Consider the following 27,893-nt stretch of genomic DNA (forward strand, 5'->3'; position numbering starts at 1 on the left):
TGAGTGTCCAGTGTCCGCGGTCCCAGTTTAAATGATGGCATCTGGAGCAGCGCATGCACAGATGGAGCTCTAATCCAAGATCTCCATCTGCGCATGCGCCCGCTCCTGGCGCCATCATTTGAAACTGAGACCGCGGACACACTGGGAAACCTGCTGCACAGCAACCCGCACGCACAGAGTGGCAGCCAGCAGTACGCCCGTCCACCCGCACAGAGTGGCAGCGGGCACTGACAGGCATCCGGTTGCTGCCCGCACGCAGACACATACACCTTACTGCCGTCCGCACAGGCACCCGACTCCCGTCTGCACACAAGCACAGGTACCCGGCCGCTTGCACGCAGCCACAGGCACCCAGCCGCCCGATTGTCGCACAAACGGGACCCCCAGGTAAAGCTATATTCGGATTTTAAGACGCACCCCTCATTTTCCTCCTAAATGTTTGGGAGGAAAAGTGCGTCTTATAATTCGAAAAATACGGTATATGCAAACATAGAACATATGAAATATAAACTGCTTAAATATTATTCTTTAGAAAAAAGAAGGTACTTCGCATATATTTGCATATATCTTAGCACTTTCATAGTGCTGGTGCATTCTTCTGCTTGTGTTTTGTGTAGTTATAGCAGCTGGAACCTGTTCACATTTGCTATTTGGAGAAGCAATTTTTTTTCTCAGTAGATTTTGAAGGTATAGAAAGCCTCAAATTCTGACTATGTTCTCCTTCCATCAGTCTCAGAATAGTTTTAATTAGTGTCAGATCCTACTTGCTAATATATTTGCAGACGTATGCATGAAATAGGATAGGGTCTCATCAAAGAAAGGTCAATTTGCCACAGTTGATGGGCACACGTACCTTGGTGTTGTGCACTCAGTGCCTTCATTTTTCTTAAGTATATTTCATATACCATTAATGCAGTTTAAATTTCACGCATTATATGTTTGCATGTATCTTAGCGCTTAGGGAGCGCTGATGTATTCTTTTGCTTTTGTTTCATGTAGATATAGCAGCAGGCACCTGTTCAGACATCTATTTAGAGACGCAATTTTTTTTTCCAGTATTTGACTGATGCAGCAAATCACTTAGCTCAGCAGTGATGCTGATGTAGTCATGAGGTCACTACTTACCTCACTGATTGGTTGGTGCTGCTTTATGACATCACCAATTGCAGCCTGTCAATAAAGACTCTGCAAGCAGCAGAAAGTCAGTGTTAAGCTACTTTCACATTGCATTTTCATTTACATTCACTGGTTCCGTCGGGGCATCCGCCCGAACCCCCTTTCCCACCAGCAAAATGGGTTTCGGAAGTAAACGCCGATAGGGCCATTGACTATAAAGGAGCAGACGGAGTCAGCGTGTGCTCTGTCTTGCACCATTTCGGACATATACGTTTTCTGCAGGCGGACACCCGAACGTAGTCTACTACTTTTGGGTGTCCGCCTGAAGAAAACGTATATGCCCGGCGTATGCGTCTGAAACCCATTTTGCGGGGGGAGGGGGGTTCGGAGGGATGCCCCGACGGGACCAGTGAACGTAGCTAAAAATGCAATGTGAAAATGGCCTTAGAGATGTGAGGGGTGAGTAAAGGTCACTTTATATTTATTTATTTATTTTTTTTTACATTAGGCAAGTCAAGGAAGAAAAAGAAAGAAATTCTGGAAAACCCTAATTGCCAATTTTATTATATTGTAAAGTTTCAGTAGTTCTACAGTTAGATGTTCCTGCCTAGACAGTCATTATTGCTTTATTAATAAAAAAAAAAATTCAATTCACTTTAGTATTTATCTGGGCTATGGAAGAAGTGTAAATTGTGAACATGTTAAAGTAGAATGGAGAAGTGGTAGTATGTGCAGGGGCAGCCAAGGTAGACTGAAGAATGTCTCAAGCTTTTAAATGCCCAAGCTTTTACTTATCTTGAAAAACTCATAAATTCCCATTGTGCTAGTTATTCACGGCTTGGCTGCACTTTCTTTCACCTTTATTTATGCCTGTAGAAATACTTTGCATTGGTATTTTTCTATTCTATCCAGTAATATTGTGGCAACTCCTTTCAGGTAACTTGATTTGCACAATAGATATTAAACCTATAGAACCATATAAATTATTGTTATAAAGTAAACAAATATAGATGCTTTGATGACCAGTATTGTATAAATGTACATAATTTTAAATTTACGACACGGGAATAAGATTTTCATTAGACTCTAGATCAGTCATATTCTTATCTTATTGATGTGAAATAAAGAAAAACATTTATAAAGATCAATTTAAGGTCAGCTAGAAAACAGCAAATATTTTTAGCAGGAAAAATAGCAATATGTCAGTCTTTAATAGTAACTGCCGTACTTAATAGCAGGAAAAATATTGTTGTATTTCAAGGTGCCCTAGGGTCAGATAAACCCATTTTCAACACTATGTTGCAACTTTCCTTTTTATAGATATTTTAGGTCTAAATCTAAGACATAGACAGTTCGTACTGCACCAGCATATACAGTGTCTTGAAAAAGTCTTCCTACGCAGTGAAGTTTTCCACATATTTTCACGTTACACCCACAAATTTAAATGTATTTCAGTGGGATTTAAATTGATATACCAACACAACCTAGCTAGCATTTGTGAACTGTAAAGGAAATGATGCATGGTTTTCTAAGTATTTGAAAAACATAAATCTGAAAATTGTGATGTACATATGTATTTAAGCCCCTGTAGTCTGATATCTCTAAATAAAACCCTAAGTGACCAATTGCCTCCAGAAGTCACCTAATTAGAAAACTGCGTCCACCTGTGTGTAATTTAATCTCATTATAATTATAGCTGTTCTTCAAAGGCCTCAGAGGTTTGTTTGAAAATATTAGAGACCAAACAGCACCATGAAAACCAAAGAAGATCGGTCAGGGAAAAATTGTGGAGAAGGGTAAAGTAGGCATAAGTAATAACAAAATGGCTCAAGCTGTTAACGTCTCATAGAGCACTGTTCAATCCATCATTAAAAAAATGTAAGGAATATGGCACAACTGCAAACCTATGAATACATGGCTGTCTGTCACATGGCATTTTACTTTAGACTCGCAGTGTCATGGTGGCATCAGATGCTGATCAAACCACAGACTCTGACACTCCTTACTATACTTTCTCTGGTGTCTTTGAGTTGCATAGGCAAGCTTGGTTGTCGAACTGCTGTGTGCTCATTAGTGATTGGTTTATCAGAAGTTAATATCTGCTAGTTTGCTGATTACCTTTTTAATCACATGCTGCATGAGACCTATCACAGATACTCCCCACCTTTTTAAGATGCAGGAATTTGTCTTCATTTGCTGACTATAGCTTTCTTCTACACTGGTCCGTGTGCTAATGTTGTCCAATATGGGGATTTATTGCATGTTGCTGGTGTGCAGTGGAATTCCTCCTGATGTCTGGTTATTTCCTTCCTACTTTAGTTTTCCTCCTTATCACTTGTTGTTTGATTACTCTGCCTGATCATGCTGTGTGGTAGAGTTTTGCTTTCCCCAGTTTGTCTATCACTGTTGGTGTTTATTTGGTACCCCTGACCCGGTCAGGCACTACTGAGTACTGCACTCATGCTGGGACAGTGCTTCCAGGTAATCCTAAAGGCCAGAATGAAGTGTGTACGCACAGACACATAGCAACCAGGTCTCCCACACCTTTAGAGGGGACCCCTGGGTAGTCTCCAGAGGTGGGCTAGCTTTCAAATCTCATCAAGAGGTGGAGTGGAGGGGCTGGGAGCTAAAGTGCAGAGGCTGTCAGGAAAGGAGTGGAGCCAGCCAGTCTGGTAGTGGCGGTTGCTAAGGGATACGCGCGCTCACACTAGTCAGACCCTGTGCTGTGTAGTGACAGTTGGCGGAGGAGAATGGTCACCTAATCAGTCAGAGAGAAGTGTCTGGGGTGACTAGGCACGTACGGGGAACAGGTCCCTAGAGCAGACCCCGTTTTAACGATCTGCTAAACCTGCCAGTGAGGGGAACTACAAGTACCTCACCAACCACACAGAGTACGAGCCTCAGCAGCAACGCAGGGACCCATAAGGAGACAGAGCCAGAAGCCATCTCACCTGGTCCACACTGCCGGCAAACGGTCCAAACACAGGGGAGAAAAGGCAGTAGCGACTCCCTGGATAGACCCCCATGGTACTTCAGGTGAGGGGGTTATCCTAACACAGAAGTGCTAGGAAGGCAAGCTAACCTGTTACCCTCAGACTGGCCTGAAGGAGCTCCTGGTCCTACCTGGTTCATCACAGCAATGCCTGGGTCAGCTCACCATAACATCTTTGTGAGTAAAGATCAGTTAAATGACTTTTGGACTCTGGCTGAGTTATTCTGGGACCCGTTATTCTACACACCTGAGCCCCTGGGGCCTGCCCCACTCACGGGAGGCCACACCATCTGACTGCAGACCCCATCAGCTCCAGATGCTCATAAAATCTGCAGAGGCGGTCATCCATATCCCTGACCACAAGCCGTGAGTGGCGTCATGACACATACAAAATCTGACATACCTGTTTGCCATATTAAAAGAAGACCCTGTGGCATCCCTGAAGCTGGATCGATGTCCCTGGGGCGTCACATTTACACTCTCCTGTCCTGCCCTCCCCAGGGGAAGGGAGGGAGGGGGTACTAGAAAAGGGCTGGTCAGGAGCGGGGGTAGGAAGGTGGTCCAGACATTGTCACCATGAGACATATCTCTGGGATCAAGGAAATCTAGGGCCTCCCTAGACTAAAGGGGGCTTTACACAGTAGCGATATCGCTAGCAATTTGTAGAGATAGCGAGCGTGTAAGTACCCGCCCCCGTCGCGCATGCGATTGTTTGTGATCGCTGCCGTAGCGAACATTATCGCTACAGCAGCGTCACACATACTTAACTGGTCGGCGGCGTCGTTGTGACTGCCGAACAATCCCTCCTTCAAGGGGGAGGGACGTTCGGCATCACAGCGACGTCACCGCAACGTCACTAAGCGGCCGGCCAATCAAAGCGGAGGGGCGGAGATGAGCAGGACGTAACATTCCGCCCACCTCCTTCCTTCCGCATTGTGGCCGGAGGCAGGTAAGGAGATGTTCCTCGCTCCTGCGGTGTCACACATAGCGATGTGTGCTGCTGCATGAGCGATGAACCACCTGGATAAACAACCCTTACCGATGTTTGAGTTTGGGATGACCTCTCCATGGTGAATGATTTTCACCATTTTTGAGGTCGCTTAATGTGCGTCAATAACAACTTAACCCCGACGACAAAACATTAACGATATCGTAGCGTGTAAAGCCCCCTTAAGGGTCCATTTAGGAGCCCCAGTCCCCTGTTAGCCCCTGCCACCTCATGACTAGAGATGAGCGAACCAGTCGTGGTTCGGCTCGAGTTCGGTTTGTCGAACGGAGGTCTCGTTCGAGTTCAGTTCGTACGAACCGAACTCGAACCGCATAGGAAACAATGGCAGGCAATCAAAAACACATAAAAACACCTAGAAAACACCCTCAAAGGTGTCCAAAAGGTGACAAACAACTCACAACACAACACAAACACATGGGAAAGTGACAAGGACATATACTCATGCGAAAACAAAAGAGCAGGACAAGGAAAAAGATGAGGAGACACAGATATATGAGTATATGCAAGGAAATGTCGATGCCATTACTGTGCAACTTGAGCCCTGCTCATTTTAGGCTTCCAATCTGGATAAATTGCCTGAGCTTGCCACGTACGCCTTGGGGATCTTGTCGTGTCCTGCAGCCAGCGTTCTCTCGGAACCTGTCTTCAGTGCTGCTGAAGGTCTGCTGGCAGATAAGCACATGTGTCTGTCCACTGACAATGTGGACATGGCTCTCAGAGGACTTTTCTTCCCCTGGCTCATCCAGGGGAGGTGAAAGGCATGCGTATTTTTGAGAGTGCTTCATGCAAAGCATCTTTTTCTTTTTCAAAAGGGGGGTCAACTGATGCCAGTCAAGTGGGGTGTGTGTGGCCCAATTAGTGGCAACGAGGGAGACTGTTGTTGGAGTCCCCTCGCTGTGTTTGTAAAAGAACCAAGATGAACAAGTCATGGCTCTCAGAGGACTTTTCTTCCCTTGGGTCATCCAGGGGTGGTGAAAGGCACGCGTATTTTTGAGAGTGCTTCATGCAAAGCATCTTTTTCTTTTTCAAAAGGGGGGTCAACTGATGCCAGTCAAGTGGGGTGTGTGTGGCCCAATTAGTGGAAACGAGGGAGACTGTGGTTGGAGTCCCCTCGCTGTGTTTTACATGATTTTCAAAGGGCATGACATGCCTAAGAGGTTGAGTTTCATCAACAACTTGTTGGCAACAGAAAGGCTGCCTTTACACCCTTTTGAGACCGAGGATTATCGAGACCTTATGCCCATTGCAGTGCCCCAAGAGCCGATGGCCAGTCGTCACTCCTTCTCCAAGAAAGGCGTGCCCGCGCTACCACAGCAGGTCGCACACAACCTCACCGATTCCTTGAGAAACTCTGTGTGTGACAGGGTGCATTTCACCACAGCTACTTGGACCAGTAAGAATGGACAGGGGAGTTACATGTTGCTGACTGGGCACTGGGTAACTATGGTTAGAGATGGAGAAGGGTTTGCTGTAAAAATCTTGCCATCCCCACGACTTGTGTGTCAATCCTTCCTCTGTATGTACAAGTTCCTCCACTGCTTCTGCCTCCTCAACCTCGTGTGGGTCCTCCACCTCGACCCAAACCCTGTGTGGTCAGGCCACCCTTCCTTGTAACTGCGCCCAAGGAATCCCACACACCTCCTAACTATGCTGGCAGCACAGCTCAACAGCATGATGCAGTCGACTCTTTACTTAGAAATGTCTGGGAAATGTGAGTCACACCGCTGAGGAGTTGTGGACGGTAAGCTCTGGAGAGTGAGACCGAGTTTCATCAATGGTTGTCTCCACTCAACCAGCAGCCAGGGAAGGTCGGGTGCGACAATGATGTAAACCAGTCTGCGACCCTTCTTCAGGGCAATGTGACACACGTGCCTTGTATGGCTCACGTGTTGAATTTGATTCTCCAGCAATTTTTAAAATACCATCCCGGCCTACATGGCCTTGTGCAGCGGGCACGCTGCTATGTGCTCACTTTCATCCTTCGCACCCAGCAGCTCAACAACTTTCATCGCTCCTGAAGTCTTAGGGTCTGGCGGTTAAACGCCGGAAATGCGATGTTCCGACACGCAGGAATTGGAAACTGCACATGTTGCAGCGTCTGTGGCAGCACCGCAGAGCCCTGCTGAAATACGGTCTGACATATACCCTGGGCTAACTTGATCCAGAGGTGGTGCAGATCACGCTGCTGGAGTGGTGTCAGATCAAGGACCTATGCACCCTTCTACACAGTTTACAAATGTCGACGAAGATGTTTAGCACTGGCGATGCCATTCTCAGCGTGACAATTCTGGTCATCTACAAGATGGAGCACACTGTAAGCATTATTCCGAGTCAGGTGTTGGTCCAAGAGGAAGGGGAGGAAGTACAGGAGGAGTCATATGCAGAAGGGATAATAAGATCTACAAGGTCCAGACGGTGAGCGGCACCTAGGCGGCAGTCATGGTGGGGGATAGGGATTAACAAGGGCGCATAGTATCAGCAAAAATTGTTGAGGAAGGTGCAGGAGCCCATGAAGAAATGGAGGACGAACTGGCGATGGGCATGGAAGACTCAGCAGATGAGTGAGAGCTTGCTCACATTTCGGTTGTGCGAGGTTGGGGGGAGAGGGCAGAGGAAGGAGTCACGATTCTCACCTCTCTGCCACCAACACACCAAGGACTTGGTCCTCCTGGATGCACAAGACACATGAGCGCCTTCTTGCTGCACTACCTACAACATGACCCTCGGATTGTACGAATTCGAAGTAATGCTAACTACTGGGTTGCCACACTGTTACATCCCTGGTACAAGACAAAATATGGCGAAATAATTCCTGCCATAGAAAGGGACGCACGTATACAGGAGTATCTGCAGAAGGTGGTACGGATTTTTAGATCTGCTTTTCCACTAAACACCAGTGCTGCACAGAGTGAATCTCAATGCTTTGTCATGGATAGGAGGAAATGGTCTTTTACTTGTCCACATCTGAGGGACCGAGGGCTGGCTGCTGTGCTGAGATGGCATTGAGTACGGTGTCCCTGCAGAGCTGCACTTTTGGTCATATACCAAATGAGTTGAAAAAGGACAGATGCTGGTGGAAAGAGGAACAGTTGTGTTGGAAAGGGGAAAAAAGTTTTTGTCCGTGGGTTTGGTGGTTAAGCAAAAGTAACATTTTCTGAAGAAACACCATCTGTTACGGTGGGACTGGCAGATTTGGATAAGGTGGTATATACTATGTTACCGCTATATAACGAAAATTAATAAGAAAAGAAAGAGAAAGGTATATATCCCCATCAGCAGTCAATGTCCACTGTGCTCCCAGATGGAAAAGGAGAGGTTGGCAACTGGAAGGTTAGGTGGAGGATACAGATCTGTGTGGCTATGAAACTAATAGTTGCCTGAACCGAGTTAGACGCTACTGGGATCTGGAGACTGGGAGCCCTGTTAGCGTCACAGGGTCCACACGCCCACCCAGCCCAGGAACTCCCTGTTAACATCACAGGGGCCATTGAGTATGCTGACCGTGTGCATTGGGGCCACACCTGTGGACAGCAGGCGCATCAGCAGCAGCAGGCCTGTTAATGCCACTGGGCTGCACAAGCAGAACTTGTAGTACAGGAGCTGGTCTTAACTGTTCTGCGTTACCAACTGTGGTGGCGGCCTGCATCGAAACCCTATCCCTGCCTACCTCTGGCCTAAAGCCGCAATTGGTTCAACACATGGAGGTGGGTTTTTTCGGAGCATAATAGAAGACTGCGCACCTCCTTGTTGGCTCCAGCCCGTTTTATAACCTGGGTCCGCCCCAAACCAGGGTGGACCACAATGCACCTCCTGAAGACAAAAGCAGAGTGACACGTCATGAGTGGCATAACTAGCGTAATATTTGGAACCACAACTTCAATAATGACCTCATGGCTGCCACGACACAAACACCTCACCAGTCATCGTCTGAACATCAATAATGAGGTGACAAGTCATAGGGGCGGGCCTCTGCAAGCAATTTGGGAGTGGCCTGGCCACATTGTCAGGACACCTGATGCCCTGTGGTCTATATGGGCCCCCCACATCAGGGGCAGTGACAAAGAGTTCATTACCGGACCTAGTCTCTGATGCAGTAAGTGCCTCAGTAGCATGAAATACAGTCTCCGAAAAAAGACTATCAGCTTTAGCATGGTGTCTAGGCACAACACAGGACTTAGACCCAGCACGGAGTGCAAGTACCTGTGCAAAGAGGCTTTTCGCACTAAGTGTGGGAGCATGTGCTGTATCCCGAAATGAAGACTTAGCCTCAGGAATGGCACAGTCAGGCTGAGCATACTCACTAGGTGAAACACTGTAGTTAGGCTGCGGCTGGGGTAAATCGGCACACGCATGCGCACTAGCTGCCTCTCCACACTTAGACGTGGAGGAGAAATTGCTCTTCGGGTGTGGACTTGGAGATGCTGTCTATGAACAGAAGGAGAAGATAAAGGAAGCCTCACTTTCTATCCCTCCGAATGATCAAATGCAGCAAGGAATTCCCTGAGTTTGCTATAAAATTAGCGTAGCAAAATGTGCATGAGGGTGTCATGCAGAGGTGCTGCAAATAGATTTGCACCAGTGGGACACTAATGGAAGTCCAACAGCCAGTTCTTGTATGCCACTAAATGGCAGCATTTTTTGCTATCATTATAGCTTATTAAAAACAGAGCAGGAGGGTGTCCTGCACAGGTGCTGGAAATAGCTTGGCACCAGTGGGACAATAATGAAATACAACAGCCAGTTCTTGTATGCCACTAAATGGCAGCATTTTTTGCTATCATTATAGCTTATTAAAAACAGAGCAGGAGGGTGTCATGCAGAGGTGCTGCACATAGATTTGCACCAGTGGGGCACTAATGGAAGTCCAACAGCCAGTTCTTGTATGCCACTAAATGGCAGCATTTTTTGCTATCATTATAGCTTATTAAAAACAGAGCAGGAGGGTGTCATGCAGAGCTGCTGCACATAGATTTGCACCAGTGGGGCACTAATGGAGTACAACAGCCACTTCTTGTATGCCACTAAGTTTACTCAATTTTTGGTATTATAATGTCTTAGTAACAATGAGTTTGAGTGTGCAATGCAGGCAGACATGCTGCAAATATCTTTGCACTAGTGGGACAATACAGAAGTCCAACAGCCACATTTAGGATGCCACTAAGTTCACTCAGTGTTTGCTAGTATAATGGCTTAGTAACAATGAGTTTGAGTGTGCAATGCAGGCAGACGTGCTGCAAATATCTTTGCACTAGTGGGACAATACAGAAGTCCAACAGCCACGTTTAGGATGCCACTAAGTTCACTCAGTGTTTGCTAGTATAATGGCTTAGTAACAATGAGTTTGAGTGTGCAATGCAGGCAGACGTGTTGCAAATATCTTTGCACTAGTGGGACAATACAGAAGTCCAACAGCCACTTTTATGATGCCACTAAGTTCACTCAGTGTTTGCTAGTATAATGGCTTAGTAACAATGAGTTTGAGTGTGCAATGCAGGCAGACGTGCTGCAAATATCTTTGCACTAGTGGGACAATACAGAAGTCCAACAGCCACATTTAGGATGCCACTAAGTTTCCTCAGTGTTTGCTAGTATAATGGCTTAGTAACAATGAGTTTGAGTGTGCAATGCAGGCAGACGTGCTGCAAATATCTTTGCACTAGTGGGACATTACAGAAGTCCAACAGCCACTTTTATGATGCCACTAAGTTCACTTAGTGTTTGCTAATATAATGGCTTAGTAACAATGAGTTTGAGTGTGCAAAGGGCAGGAGGGTACAGTGCCAGGGTTGTGGGTCTGGGTAGATGAAAGGAAGCCTGCCTTTCTATCCCTCCTAATGGGGAAATGCAGCGAGGAAATCCCTGACCTTAGCTACACAGACGCTGTCATCTTGTGTAGCTGTTAAACTCTGTTTTCACGGACCTGTCACCTATGGCTCTTACCCTGCCAGTATTAGCCCTTAAAAGGACTAATAGAAAGTGCTATCCCTATTCTGTACAGCGCTGTGTATAGAGCGTACACAGCAGTATCGGAGATAGGCGCTGCGCCAGCGGTGACTGACACCAAGGACGCAGAAAAGATAATGGCGTCCGGACGGGCAGATACTCGTTTTTATAATGCAGGGACATGTGACATGGACATCCTATCACACATGCCGTTGCTTCTCTGGCTAAAAGTACACTTAGCTGTGTGTGTGTCTGGGATTGGCTGACATGCTGGCCCGCCCCACTACACGCGCGTGCTTAGGGAAGGAAGACAAGGAAAAAAAAAAAAAAATGGCGATCACCATTATCCATACAGCAGTGATCTGAATGCGTTGTTCCCGCACACTATACACTGAAATTTCATAATAGTGTGAGTCACAGAGTGACTTACACTTTTACAGCGGAAAGCCAGCTAGTAATTAGCTGGTCTTTTTGCTGCTAGAACCGTTCTCGAACGTATCTAGAACTATCGAGCTTTAGCAAAAAGCTCGAGTTCTAGTTCTATCTAGAACAGCCCCCAAGATCACTCGAGCCGCGAACTGGAGAACCTCGAACCGCGCTCAACTCTACTCATGACACCGTCCACCTAAAACTAACATACCAAGCAAGGTGAGAACTAATTATAGAAGCAGACAACATGTCTATGGTCACTCTGGAAGAACTGCAGAGATCCATGGCTAAGGTTGGATAATGTATTTACAGGACAACTTTTAGTCATATACTTCACAAATAAGAGTGGCAAGAAGAAAGCCAGTTTGAAAGCAAGCTATAACAAGTTCCATTTGCAGTCTGCAAAAAAGCTATGTAGGGGACACAGCTAGCATGTGGAAAAAGGTGCTCTGATCAGATGACACCAAAATAGAACCTCTTGTTATGAATGCAAAATGCTTTGTGTGGCAGAAAACTAACTTTACATGTCACCCTGAAAATGCCAGCCTTATCATCAACCATGGCGGTGGCCACATTATGCTCTGGGATACTTTTATTCAGCAAAGCCAGGGAAGCTGATCAGAGTTCATATCAAGAAGGATGGAGCTAAATACAGGGCAATCCTGGAGGAAAAGTTGTCAGAGGCTGTAAAAGACTTGACACTGGGGCATAGGTTCACCATCCAGGAGGATAATGACCTTAAACATTCTGCCAGAGCTTACAATTGAAATGTAGTCATGAGTCTAAATGGCCTAGTCGAATATCAGAGCTAAATATCATTGAGAATGTGTGGTAAGAATTGAAAATTGTTGTTCACAGACGCTCTAGATCCAATCTCACTAGGCTACAGCTATTTTTCAAGGAAGAATGGGCAAATAAATTCAGCATTTAGATGTGCAAATTCCCGAAAAGACTTGCAGAAAAAGGTGGTCCTGCAAAACATAGACTCAGGAAGGGTAAATGCAAATGCATGTCACAATTTTCAGATTCAATTTTTTTACATATTTAGAAAACCAGATATCATTTTACTTCACAAATATTTGCTACTTTGTGTTGGTATCTATTATATAAAGCTGAGTGTATGTATGTATGTATGTATGTATGTATGTGTGTGTGTGTATGTCCGCTAAAGGAATTGGCACCGTTGCATTTACAATCACAAAATTTTGCACAGATACTCCATATGACTCAGAAAATGTCATAGACTATGGTGTTGAGGGCAAATTGTAACCCCGCGCTTTACAGTTATTCACCAAAAGACCTGCCTCCATTAAAGTCAATGGAGCTGGGATCCACAGTGCAACCAGAACTTCAGAAGAATGCGCAACCACTCCTTTAAATGGAATATTGGCATCTCACAATGCAGCCAGGGAAAGAGACACACAGACAGAGACAGACAGGGAAAGAGACAGGGAAAGAGACTGACAGAGAAAGAGACAGACAGACAGAGACAGGTTGAGACAGACAGACAGGCAAAGAGACAGGCAGAGACAGACAGACAGGAAAAGAGACAGACAGACACAGATAGACACAGGAAAAGAGACAGACAGGGAAAGAGATAGAGAGACAGACAGGCAAAGAGAGACAGACAGACAGGAAAAGAGAGAGACAGACATACAGGGAAAGAGATAAAGAGACAGACAGGGAAAGAGATAGAGAGACAGAAAGGGAAAGAGACAGACAGGGAGAGAGACAGACAAATAGAGAGAGGGACAGACAGACAAAGAGAGAGAGAGACAGACAAAGTGAGACAGACAGACAGACACAGACAGATAGAAAGACAGACAGAGACTGGGAGAGAAACACAGAGACAGTTACTATCCTGGACAATGCCAGTTGCTACAGCACGGAGCCGTGTGGAACAGAACAGACTGGTCGGATGGGCTTCTATGTTTTCTGGTTCCGTGCCTCATCTTTCGGCCATCTTGGTCCTCCTTCTTCTGAAGCTAGTGTGGATGATGCATTCTACATCATACACACAAGCCGACATTGAGGTTCTGTGCAGGTGCACTTTGATCTGCCCTGAGTAGGGCAGATCAAAGTATTGTAGTGTGCCTGCACAGGACCTCAATGTTGGCTAGTGTAGATGATGTAGAACGCGTCATCCACACTAGCTTCAGAAGAAGGAGGACAAAGATGGCCGAGAGAGGAGACGCGGACCCAGAGAATGGAGACACTCATCTGACCAGTCTGCTTTGCACCAACCGTTAGGTGAGTAATATAAACATCCGGTGACAGGTTCCCTTTAAAGGAGCTGCAGGAATTTCTAGCAAGTACTGATTGTGTACTGCATTTGAGAACAATCTCTAGATTTCTTCATATATCTGGCATGTTGGGTGGTTTGATGAGAAAGAAGCCTTTTCTTTGTAAGAAAGACATTAAAGTTCAGCTATGTTTTGTGAAAAATTATGCATGCAGGAAAACATAAGACAAAGTTTAAAAATGTGACCATTTTTCTAAATGGTATATTTAATGCAAAGTCAACAGTGCACATCACAAAAAAAGCACTATACCCACAATGAAGCATAGTGGAGGTAGCATTATGGTTTGGAGCTGTTTTTCACAGCAGGAACAGAGGCTTTATTGTAGGTGGTGGAAATTATAAATCAAAGATCAGTCAATTTTTCAAGAAAAATCAGGCCTTCTTTAATAAGCTAACAGTGAACAGTAATTTCATCTTTCAGCATGATAACAACATTACATACCTCCAAATGAACAAAACAATGTTCACTGTTTTGGATTGGCCCCTCCAAAGCCCAGACCTGAATCCTATTGAAGCTTTGTGAATTTAATGCAAGGAATAAATGGAAAAAAGGTAGACAATTCTTGATGTTCCATGCTTATAGACTCCAAAATGAGTCATTATTAATAATTTATTATTATCATAAATTTTAAGGATAGCACGGTAGCTCAGTGGCTAGCATTGGGGTCGTGGGTTCAAATCCAACAGAGGACAATAGTTGCAAGGAGTTTTTATCTTCTCTCCACGTTGGCAGGGGTTTCCACTAGGTAATCCAGATTCCTTCAAGACTCCAAAGACATACTGATAGGCAATTGAGATTGTGAGTTAAAATGGGGACAGTAATTGCTTTGAAATTAATGCAGATATATAAGTAAGCAAAATAATTAAAATAATGCATCCTCGTTACTTTAATTGTTTATTTTTATTTTTCCAACCAAAAAGATTTAAGCTTATTTTTCAGTTGAATTTTGAAGACTATGAATGACCTTAAAAAGGTATTATCAATTTCTTAAATTGCTTTAATTAGATAATTATGATGAAAATAAGCAAGTTTGCAGTCAATTTGTTTTTTCTAACTTCTGTCATTCTTCTGCACTAAGAAATATCTTTTGTTTTAGTGTATAGCTTGTTGCCATAGAGATCGGCCTCTAGTGCAGAGTAGTGAAGTCTTAACATCCCAATCAGCTCTCTCTAGCCCATTGATTTCTATACAGCAGTTATGCTCACCTCTCCCCCTCACTTCTCAGCTTTTGAAGAGGAATGGTGTTATAAATCTTGCATATGACCAGCTTGAAGCTTTCAGAGCAGGTTTGCTAATCTCAACTTTCTGTAATCACCATCAGGGCTCCCTGTTCTGGCTGTCTGGAGCTGTGTGCTTCTTCAAATGCCTTGTTATTTAGATGTGTAAATACAGTGATAGCTGTGAAGACTCCAGAACAAACCACTCAGGGCTAAATGTATTATAATAGAAATTTTGGGGATCTTTATAGTTCCATTTATATTACATTTCTAGTATTCAAGCATAAATGCCGGCGGCCCTGCTAGAAACTAGGAAGTAAGGAATCTGTATGAAGACTGCATAGCTCTGAGCTGCTCAAAAAAGGCAACTTGAGCACACCCATTTAATCCGTTGCGGCAATATAGCGTACAGTTACATCTTATTGAGTTTTCCTAACTTTGATGTGGGCTCATAAGACAAGTCACCATCTTTCCAGGCAGTAATTTGGAAAGCAAATAAAAAGGTTTGTAATGGGACACAGCTAAACTCTGCTGCACTACTCCCAACACTAACTCATGCAGGAAGCTTGACCAGGAGAATCAGGGCTTTCTGTCATAGGTTTCACACACTCAGAAATCTGCTGTCAGCTGGTGGTGTGTTCTTCTTTCCTTTGAGTGTTCTTGCCTGTCTTTGATTGGTCAGCCTTAGACAGGTAAAAGAAGTATATGCCTCCAGTGAAAACAATGATACCACCAACTTGGACTTTAAAAAAAGATAACTCACATTATTTGCCAAATTCTTTGGTTGCTAATATCTCTACAATGGAGATGTGAAATAAAATTTTTTTTAAACTTTGTAACCACTATTATGTGGCCAGTTAACATAAAGATTATAGTGAATCATTCTCTTTAAGTTCTAATTCTTGCCATTATGCCTATCCTTTTAGTATTTACTATGCTGTGTGTGTTAGGCTTCAATGTCCCATCTCTACAGCGGGTGTGAGTACTTATGTCTGTATTGTTGGGGGAGTCTCAGGCTTGGGCATTTTCTTTGTCTCCACTAGCCCCAGAAAGGTCTTCTGTTGACACCTTTTTTCACGCACTGAGGATGATCTAGGATGAACCTGACAGGGTCCAGGTGGCAGAGGCAAAGATCATGCTCCTGATCCAGGGGGGCTTCACCACTGTGGACTATTGTTCTGAGTTACGACAATGATCCTCTAAAGTTCTGTGGAATGACAGAGCACTCAAGTGTCAGTTCCCCACAGGCATTACTAATACTCTGGTCCACTCTGGCTCTGCCCACTCCACCTTATTCATTAGGGGAGGCAATGACAATGGAGGCAATGGATTAAAGAATTAAGGAGAGAGGTGATGCTTGACAGCAGGTTTTGTTAATTCTTCTCAGTTCAGTTCACTTACATGGGTCGGAACCTGTGGACATTGGAGCAGCCAGCTCAAGAGTCATTGAGAGTAGGCATCGGACTCTGCTTCTATTGTGGTAACATTGGACATTTCCCTAAGGGACTGCTTGGCATGATCTCTATCAACCAAGCTGTCTGGAAATGTCTAGCTCTGGGTGATTATCGAGGAGGTCACCCAGGCTTCCAGGTACCTTTTAACTCTTCAGAGAAAGTAGAGCTGAATGAAGACAAAGTTTTCCAGTCGTTATCAGCATTCACTTTTATTGACTTTGGGTCTGCGGCTAATTTCATTGATTCTGGACTGATAACGAAACTAGGAATAGGGACATTTAGATTGGAAGGGCTCATTCAAATTGTTGCCATTGATAGGATGCTGTTACTCCAGAACCTTGTCCAGGCTGTAACCATGGAATTCACTCTCAGAGTGGTAACTCTTCATACTGAGACCATTTCCTGTTATGTATTGGATATTTTACCTGCTGGGTTATTAATGGGAATCTTATATGAAATAATTTAATTCTCTACAGGTTTTCTCTGCTGGTCTGGAGAGTCTGCAAGGGTACCTGAAGGATTTCGGAGATATTTCCTTGGAAAAAATACTTTTACCAACGCATTGTCCTTACAACTGTTCTATCAATCTTACCCCTAATGCCAAATTAACAAAAGCTCACCTGAATAATTTCTCTGACCCAGAGTGGTCCACCATGAAAGAGTACATAAACTAAAGTTTATGGAAGGGTCTTATTCATCCGTGCTCCTCACCTGTAGCCAAGGGTCTCTAAACTTGTCTCGATTTCTGTGTGAATTTAACAAATTTATGGTTAAGAATACATATCCACTTATCCTCCACCTATAATATCAGTTTATGGGGGCAAAATCCAAACAATCTAATAGGGGTTTATAATTTGATTCACATCCGAGAGGGTGATGAGTTGAAGATGGTGTTTTTAATGTCTGAGGGACTCTTTGTAAATCTTCTCATGCCTTTTGGTTTAACCAGCAATCTTTCAAAACTTTAGGAATTAGATTTTTTCTGATTGTATTGGAAGGTTTTTTTGGACGATTTTCTATTTTTGTCACCTGATATGGATACACATTATAAACATGTCGGTTTTGTTTTACAAAGGCTTATATAAAAGTCTTTGTTTGCTAAGTTAGAGAAATATACCTTTTCTGTGCAAGAAATAGTTTTCCCGGGGTTCATTGTGTCGGCTAATGAGTTTAAGATGGATCCTGGAAAGGTGTAGGCCATAATTTTCTAGGATAAGTTCTGGATGTCCTTTAGTAAAGGAAGCCATACAGAAAGATGGGAGCAAGATTTAAAAGAATATTGGGATAGCCTAACTTCATCAGAAACGGAAAACCGATAGGAAGTGGTAAGCAAATCTCGTCTTCAAGGTAGGAGATAAGGTTTGGTTATCTTCTAAAAATTCTAATCTGAAGGGGCTATCGATGAAGTTCGGTCCTAAATTCATTGGCATGCTTGAGATTCTGGAGCTGGTCAACCTTGTCCTCAGTTTAGAGTAGGAGTTGCAAGGGATCGTTGATACTCGAAGAGAGATCCTGGGTGTTGACTGATCGCTTGGTTAGAGCCATTCATTGTAGGTTTCCTGGGAAAGAAGAAGGACTTTTGTCATAATTCCTCTGCGCAGTGCATCTAGGACGCAATGAGGGACTCTATACTGACTGGTATCTGCACTTATTGAGCAGTCAGTAAGTTGAATGATAGCACAGTTGTCCACATAGCTGAGCAGTCTCTTCCAGAACTCTGTCAATCGTATATTCTGTTAGAGAGGTGCTGTTGGCCTGTTTTCTGATCCGATGATTGTCATATTTCTCCAGATTGTTATATGACTATGCCACAGTTTGCTCCCTGAATCCACGACAAACTCTCCTGGTACCTGACCCCAGTTTAAATGACTACCCTGTACAGATATATACAGTATATACAGTATATACAGTATATATATATATATACACATATACACATACTGTATATATATCTATAGATGACCAAAACTACCTGTTACCAAGATGGCTGTAATAACAGTACACTAAACACATACAAATCTATGACTTTTTATATAGTTTTTTTCCTTTACTTAAAGGGTTCGGTCTAAAGGTAAAGTCATCTTCCTCCTAACTATCTATTTGATGTCATAATCTAAGCTATTTTCAAATATTTATGATTTAAAAATTCTTTAGCCTTCTCTCACTATTCTAACTGGTTGAATATTTTTTTAACTATTTCTCTGATGATGCTTAATTTGAGAATTCGCAGTGCATGTTGGGATACTCAAACAAAGAGTTACTGCAGCATCCTCTGCCGCCTCCCTCAAACAAACCATCATCATTGATGCTTGTTTCAGGAGTTCATTTCTGCTTTGTCCCTGTGTGCTCTGCACTGCGATGTGCGTAGCATGCACTGTGTTATCAGCTTAGATGAATAGTAATAAGCTGGCAACAGAGCAGTCTTACCTAGCATGCAGTAGACTTGCGCCGCCCTCACAGGTGACTTCACTTGTCTCTGCCAGGTATTCTGAAACTGTAATAATGCTGGAATGAGAAGTCATCAAATGCATAAACAATGGACTTTAAAAATATCTAGAATAGTGATAAGCGGACTCATGGAAGTTTGGTTCAGCGGGTGCAGTCGGACTTTACATAAAGTTCAGTTTGGGCATTACATCCGATTATGCTGTTGCTACCACCAGTGCAAACCGATCAAACACTGCAAGTGGTTCGCACTGGACCGAGCACGGAGCTTACCTGAGCACAATGATGCTCCCGTTTTGTAGTTTGCAGACATAAAATAACCGATTTCTGAACTCAAACTCTGTAATTTTTTTAAGTCTGTGTAAAGTCTGTGTTCACCGAACACTACACCATTTCTCAGGTTCGCTGATCTCCAATCCTAAACAAAAACGAAAATCTAACTTTCATTGGTTTCCTAAAAAGTTAGATTTTTAGAAAATGATCAGATTGTCAGCTGTCACTCACCTCTTTGTGTCTGCTTTCTGTCATGGCTTTGACACCTTGGCATTTTATTGTAATTTCAAGATGTACAGTTTTAGTAAATGAATATTTTGCTAAATTGAATTGCTAGAAGAACGTTTTGGTTTTTTTATATCTACTGTGAATTAGTGTTTCATTTTGAAAGCTATTATTTTACTTAGAGTTTTTTATCTGAATCTTGAGCTGTTTATTTATAACTATATTCATAAGACATGCAATTATCTTACATAATGTGGATCAAAATAAGGATAATTATAATGATGCAATGAAAACAGATTTGTATAAACAGTGTCTTGCTCAAATATGAGCTTTATCACTATATTCCACATTCTGTTTCTTTCTGGCTATCGATAGAGTTAAAGCAAACGTGTGTTGTTAAGAAGTCCCTGCTGTGCACAGTATTCTGAGGTCTTCATATACTGCCCTTTGGGTTAAATGTAAAGGTTTGTGCTTTGTGTTTGCAGAATTATTCAGCGTATAACAGAAGAGGATTTTCTGGTAAACTCCTAGATCTACTGTATGCTACAATAAAAATATGGCTATCAGAAAACAGATATTAAAGAGTATTAATGAAAATTACCAGTCTCTAAATTAGGGAGGAAAAAGTAGTTTTTTAGGCATTTTCCTTATTGCACAAAATTCATTATGACTTTTGTGCCATGTTGAGTAGTTTTCATTATCTCAATGTTTTTAGTTAATTTATCATTTCAGGTTTTATTTTGTCACAGAATTTTTGCATAATTGCATACCAGTTTTCTAGTGGAGAACAAAATCTGTGTATTCTAGTTTTGTGCAGTTAAAAACTAATAGGCAACATTTTAAAACTTATCAAAAGGAAAAGGAAATATTTTATGCAGAGATTCCGACAAGCTAAAATAAAGCATATTTGAACTTGTGACAAGTTTATCCAACATTGTGCACAATTTTCATAAATGTAGTGTAAAATTCACAGCGCGGAAAGAAAAACATAAAAAGACCTTAAAACATTAAAATCAACAAATGACCTGAACCATACAATTTATCATCTGTAAAGCAACTAAGCGTCCTTCTCCAGCACCACATTTTGAAGGCACTGATTTTTCTTAGGCCTTGTTCCTTTATCATTCAGGATAGAAAACCACATTTTAAAGGTGTTGACTCTTCTTCTGTCTTGTTCCTTTATCATCAAGGAGACAAAACGTGACCGCTAAAGGAACAAGACAGAAGAAGAATCAACGCCTTTGAAATGTGGTGGTGGAGAAGGATGTTATCAATACAATTGATGGCAAGAATAACAAACAAATCAATTTTGGAAGACATGTCACTTGAAGCAAGGATCACCAAGCAACGACATGTCTAATTTGGGGATATCATACAAAGAGAGTAATCAAGGCAAAAGACAGCATGGTTGGAAGAATAGAAGGAACAAGGCAAAGAGGAAAACCAGCAACCCGGTAGAGCTTGGTATCATCAAGAAAATGTAAAGAAGACCCTTGTGGACCTATCTAAGCTTGCACAAGATTGATCTACCTACAGAGAATTCATCCATCAAGTTGGCATGGATCAAAATCAAGCTGAAGGTCGATAAATAAATAATAAAAGCAACCATTGACCAGTATTTTAGTCAAAACTTGGCTAACATTGAAATATAATACAATATTTTTCTTATTCTAATTGTCAATGACATTGCGTGTTTTAGTCTAAGGCTGAATTTGCAGGTTTTTAGTCATCTTTAGAAGCAGTCTACATGCTTGCTGTCAGACATAGCAGTAAGCTTAGCTGAGTTCTTACAATGCAGTGGCACTGTTAGTTCTTCCCTAACATCAAATTGTTATGGTGTAAAAGAAACTTCTCAGAATTTAAATCACCGAGGAAAACTTTGTACAGAGTTTCAATAGGCAAGAAATACTGGGAGAATTTAGATCTGAAGGAATTCTGAATATGGGACTGGCCTATAATACATAACATATTTTTATTTACACAGTTATTGAAAATTTAGGTGGGTTAATAAATAGAGATGAGCGAACCGGCCGTGGTTCGGCTCGAGTTCGGTTCGTCGAACGGAGGTCCCGTTCGAGTTCAGTTAGGCGAACATTCGACAATCCACTCGAACCGCATAGGAAACAATGGCAGGCAATCACAAACACATAAAAACACCTAGAAAACACCCTCAAAGGTGTCCAAAAGGTGACAAACAACTCACAACACAACACAAACACATGGGAAAGTGACAAGGACATATACTCATGCGAAAACAAAGGAGCTGAACAAGGAAAAAGAGGAGGAGACACAGATATGAGTATATGCAAGGGAACGTCGATGCCATTACTGTGCAACTTGAGCCCTGCTCATTTTAGGCTTCCAATCTGGATAAATTGCCTGAGCTCACCACGTACACCTTGGGGATCTTGTTGTGTCCCGCAGCCAGCGTTTTCTCGGAACGTGTCCTCAGTGCTGCTGGGGGTGTGCTGACAGCTAAGCACATGCATCTGTCCACTGACAATGTGGACAGACTAACGTTCACCAAGATGAACAAGTCATGGCTCTCAGAGGACTTTTCTTCCCCTGGCTCAGCCAGGGGAGGCGAAAGGCACGCGTATTTTTGAGAGTGCTTCATGCAAAGCATCTTTTTCACCTTGAAAATGGGGTCAACTGATGCCAGTCAAGTGGGGTGTGTGTGGCCCAATTAGTGGAAACGAGGGAGACTGTGGTTGGAGTCCCCTCGCTTTTGAAAAAAGAACCAAGATGAACAAGTCATGGCTCTAAGAGGACTTTTCTTCCCCTGGCTGAGAGCCAGGGGAGGTGAAAGGCACGTGTATTTTTGAGAGTGCTTCATGCAAAGCATCTTTTTCATCTTGAAAATGGGGGTTAACTGATGCCAGTCAAGTGGGGTGTGTGTGACCCAATTAGTGGAAACGAGGGAGACTGTGGTTGGAGTCCCCTCGCTTTTGAAAAAAGAACCAAGATGAACAAGTCATGGCTCTCAGAGGACTTTTCTTCCCCTGGCTCAGCCAATGGAGGTGAAAGGCACACGTATTTTTGAGAGTGCTTCATGCAAAGCATCTTTTTCATCTTGAAAATGGGGGTCAACTGATGCCAGTCAAGTGGGGTGTGTGTGGCCCAATTAGTGGAAACGAGGGAGACTGTGGTTGGAGTCCCCTCGCTTTTGAAAAAAGAACCAAGATGAACAAGTCATGGCTCTCAGAGGACTTTTCTTCCCCTGGGTCATCCAGGGGAGGTGAAAGGCACGCGTGTTTTTGAGAGTGCTTCATGCAAAGCATTTTTTCATCTTGAAAATGGGGGTCAACTGATGCCAGTCAAGTGGGGTGTGTGAAGCCCAATTAGTGGAAACGAGGGAGACTGTGTTTGGAGTCCCCTTGCTGTGTTTTACATGCTTTTAGAAAGGCATGACATGGCTTAGAGCTTGACTTTCAGCATCTGCAAACTGTTGGCTACCAAAGTGCTTCCTTTCCAACCTTTTTAACTGAGGATTTTCGAGACCTTATGCCCATTGCAGTGCCCCAAGAGCCGATGCCCAGGCGCCACTCCTTCTCCAACAAAGGCGTGCACGCGCTACACCAGCATGTCGAACCAAACATCACCGCTTCTTTGAGAAACTGTGTGATAGGGTGCATTTCACCACAGATACTTGGCCCAGTAAGCATGGACAGGGGCGTTACATGTCGCTGACTGGGCAATGGGTTACTATGGGGAGAGATGGAGAAGGGTCTGCTGTACAAGTCTTGCTGTCCCCACAAGTTGTATCAATCCTTACTCTGTATGTAGAAGTTAATACACTGCTTCTGCCTCCCAAACCTCGTGTGGGTCCTTCACCTCGGCCCAAACCCTGTGTGGTCAGGGCACCCTTCCTTGTAACTGCGCACAAGGAAAACCACACACCTCCTTACTATGCTGGCAGCAGAGCTCAATGCCATGATGCGGTCAAATGTTTACTTTGAAATGTATGGGAAATGTGAGTCACACCACTGAGAAGTTGTGGACGGTTAGCTCTGGAGACCAAGTTTCATCAATGGTTGTCTCCACTCAACCAGCAGCCAGGGAAGGCCGGGTGTGACAATGATGCAAACATGGGTGCGGCCCTTCGCCGTGACAATGTGACACACATGCCTTGTGTGGCTCACGTGTTGAATCTAATTCTCCAGCAATTTTTAAAACACCATCCCGGCCTACATGGCCTTGTGCAGCGGGTACGCTCGCTATGTGCTCACTTCCATCGTTCGCACACAGCAGCTCAATAACTTTCATTGCTACAGAAGTCTTTAGGTCTGGTGGTTAAACGCCTGAAATGCGATGTGCCGATACGCAGGAATTTGAATCTGCACATGTTGCAGCGTTTGTGGCAGCACCGCCGAACCCTGCTGCAATATGTTATGACATATAGCCTGGCCTAACTTGATCCAGAGGTGGTTCAGATCACGCTGCTGGAGTGGTGTCAGATCAAGGACCTATGCACCCTTCTACACAGTTTACAAATGTCAACGAAGATGTTTAGCACTGTCAATGCCATTCTCAGCGTGACAATTCTGGTCATCTACAAGATGGAGCACACTGTAAGCATTATTCGGAGTCAGGTGTTGGGACAAGAGGAAGGGGAGGAAGAACAGGAGGAGTCATATGCGGAAGGGATAACAAGATCTACGAGGTCCAGATGGTCAGCGGCACCTAGGCGGCAGTCATGGTGGGGGAGAGGGATTAACAAGGGTGCATATTATCAGCAAAAATTGTTGAGGAAGGTGCAGGAGCCCATGAAGAAATGGAGGACGATCTGGCGATGGGCATGGAAGACTCAGCAGATGAGTGAGAGCTTGCTCACATTTCGGTTGTGCGAGGTTGGGGGGAGAGGGCAGAGGAAGGAGGCACGATTCTCACCTCTCTGCCACCAACACACCAAGGACTTGGTCCTCCTGGATGCACAAGACACATGAGCGCCTTCTTGCTGCACTACCTACAACATGACCCTCGGATTGTACGAATTCGAAGTAATGCTAACTACTGGGTTGCCACACTGTTAGATCCCCGGTACAAGACAAAATTTGGCGAAATAATTCCTGCCATAGAAAGGGACGCACGTATACAGGAGTATCTGCAGAAGGTGGTACGCAATCTTAAATCTGCTTTTCCACTAAACTCCAGTGCTGCACAGAGGGAATCTTAACGCTTTGTCTTGGATAGGAGGAAATGGTCTTTTACTTGTCCATATCTGAGGGACCGAGGGCTGGCTGCTGTGCTGAGATGGCATTGAGTACGGTGTCCCTACAGAGCTGCACTTTTGGTCATATACAAAATGAGTTGAAAAAGGACAGATGCTGGTGGAAAGGGGAACAGGTGTGTTGGAAAGGGGAAAAAAGTTTTTGTCCGTGGGTTTGGTGGTTAAGCAAAAGTAACATTTTCTGAAGAAACACCATCTGTTACAGTGGGACTGGCAGATTTGGATAAGGTGGTATATACTATGTTACCGCTATATAACGAAAATTAATAAGAAAAGAAAGAGAAAGGTATATATCCCCATCAGCAGTCAGTGTCCACCGTGCTCCCAGATGGAAAAGGAGAGGTTGGCAACTGGAAGGTTAGGTGTAGGATACAGAGCTGTGTGGCTTTGAAACTTATAGTAGCCTGAACCGAGTTAGACGCCACTCGGATCTGGAGACTGGGAGCCCTGTTAGCGTCACAGGGTCCACACGCCCACCCAGCCCAGGAACTCCATGTTAACATCACAGGAGCCATTGAGTACACTGACCGTGTGCATTGGGGCCACACCTGTGGACAGCAGGCGCATCAGCAGCAGCAGGCCTGTTAATGCCACTGGGCTGCACAAGCAGGACTGGTAGGACAGGAGCTGGTCTTAACCGTTCTGCGTTACCAACTGTGGTGGCGGCCTGCATCGACGCCCTATCCCTGCCTACCTCTGGCCTAAAGCCGCAATGGGTTCAACACATGGAGGTGTGCTCTTTCGGAGCATAATAGAAGACTGCGCACCTCCTTGTTGGCTCCAGCCCGTTTTATAACCTGGGTCCGCCCCAAACCAGGGTGGACCACAATGCACCTCCTGGAGACAAAAGCAGAGTGACACGTCATGAGTGGCATAACTAGCGTCCTATTTGGAACTGCAACGTCAATAATGACCTCATGGCTGCCGCGACACAAACACCTCACCAGTCATCGTCTGACCATCAATAATGAGGTGACAAGTCATAGGGGCGGGCCTCTGCAAGCCATTTGGGAGTGGCCTGGCCACATCGTCAGGACACTTGATGCCCTGTGGTCTATATGAGCCCCCCACATTAGGGGCAGGGCCAAAGAGTTCATTACCGGACCTAGTCTCTGATGCAGTAAGTGCCTGAGCATGCTCAGTAGCATGAAATACAGTCTCTGAAAAAAGACTATCAGCTTTAGCATGGTGTCTAGGCACAAAACAGGACTTAGACCCGGCACGGAGTGCAAGTACCTGTGCAAAGAGGCTTTTCGCACTAAGTGTGGGAGCATGCGCTGTATCCCGAAATGAAGACTTAGCCTCAGGAATGGCACAGTCAGGCTGAGCATACTCACTAGGCGAAACACTGTAGTTAGGCTGCGGCTGAGGTAAATCGGCACACGCATGCACACTAGCTGCCTCTCCACACTTAGACGTGGAGGAGAAATTGCTCTTCGGGTGTGGACTTGGAGATGCTGTCTATGAACAGAAGGAAATGCTAAAGGTCTGTGTTACAGCAAGGAGCCACCGCGGAAAAACTTCGTTCAATTGTGAGGGGAGTAATTTTGGAGTTTGGTGAGGAGTACCGTAACGGCAGTGAGCAGCATCCTGTGCCACAGATCAACATTCTTACGGTGCTGTCTATACTGCTTACCGTGAGAGGAGCGTAAAGTCTGTATTTATGGCAACTGGACATCACAGTACCCGGGTACGGAAGGCTGTGCCCAGACAATAATGCGGGCACGCAACACTTAGTTTTATTAGCAAAACACATATCTGTTCTGGGTAGGCCGACTATTTATAGACAATAAGACTTGCTGCTTCTGCACTGTCAAATTGTCACGTACAGTTTAAATCATAGAGGGACAGCAACACATGTTTGCATTGACTGTTGCTTTTCAAGATTTCCATGACTGTGTTGCAGAGCTGTGTGGTTTGCATTCACACTGTTATCATCTGCCTTATCTGTGAGGCTTCAGCTAACAAGGGTATTCAGGGGGGGGTAATGTGTTTTGTCTATGTTTAGGTAGATAACTGGGAAGCTCTTGTGATGCGCCACTGGTAAGTCGTGTTCGCACACACACACACACAAACACAGAATTACTGCTACGCAGAGGGATTAGCAGGTAGTAGGCAACAGAATAGATTGTTCAATTATTTAAATTGTATGCATGGTTCTTATTGTTTGTTTTGGTAAAGTTAAACAATCATTTATCAACCCAACTGACTAGAGTCCTTTTCCTGTTGCCTGGTTTTGCTGCATACTGGGGAGCCCACCCTGTACACGACTTAAAATGAAGCATAAGTCGCAATGTGAATTTCACTGTGCTACAATGCGGCCTAGCGTGCCTGTGCAACCACCGCCTGCCCCATCAAGTGCATCTGCATGCTCTTCATCCTCTGTGACTGTGGGGACAGCAGTCTCACATGGTTTTTCACACTGAACTTCCACCCCTTTAAACGCAACAGGGAGTGTGATTGGCAGGTCATCACTTGTTTTAAAAGTGGAAACAGATGGTATTGTTGAGCTTTCAGACATCGAGAAAACCAACACTGCATGCAGGCTACATTATATCCACACCTGCACCTTCGTCACAGATTGCCTGGACTACCTGCAGTTAATAATTGCATTCCAGAAATGGAAAGGAGTGTAGAATGCACATGTGTTCTACCTTGCTTGGCAGCAAAGGAACACTAACTTAGTATTACAGACAATTTTAGGAAGGCAGAAAAAGAGTCAGCTCTTTGGGCAAATTAAATAGCGTGGCAAAAGTGGAAAGGTGGGTACAGTGGCCGTGTTCTGTGGGTACCAGGACAGTAAAGGAAGCCTCACTTTCTATCCCTCCGACTGATCAAATGCAGCAAGGAATTCCCTGAGTTTGCTATAAAATTAGCGTAGCAAAATGTGCATGAGGGTGTCATGCCGAGGTGCTGCAAATAGCTTTTCACCAGTGGGACACTAATGGAAGTCCAACAGCCACTTTTTGTATGCCATTAAATGGCAGCATTTTTTGCTATTATTATAGCTTATAACAAACAGAGCAGGAGGGTGTCATGCAGAGGTGCTAGAAATAGCTTTGCACCAGTGGGACAATAATGAAGTCCAACAGCCACTTTTAGGATGCCACTAAGTTTCCTCAGTGTTTGCTAGTATAATTGCTTAGTAACAATGAGTTTGAGTGTGCAATGCAATGGTGCTGCAAATAGCTTTGCACTAGTGGGACAATAATGAAGTCCAACAACCACTTTTAGGATGCCACTAAGTTTCCTCAGTG

This window comes from Anomaloglossus baeobatrachus, chromosome 6 (assembly GCF_048569485.1).
Source record: "Anomaloglossus baeobatrachus isolate aAnoBae1 chromosome 6, aAnoBae1.hap1, whole genome shotgun sequence".
In the NCBI taxonomy this organism is placed as follows: domain Eukaryota; kingdom Metazoa; phylum Chordata; class Amphibia; order Anura; family Aromobatidae; genus Anomaloglossus; species Anomaloglossus baeobatrachus.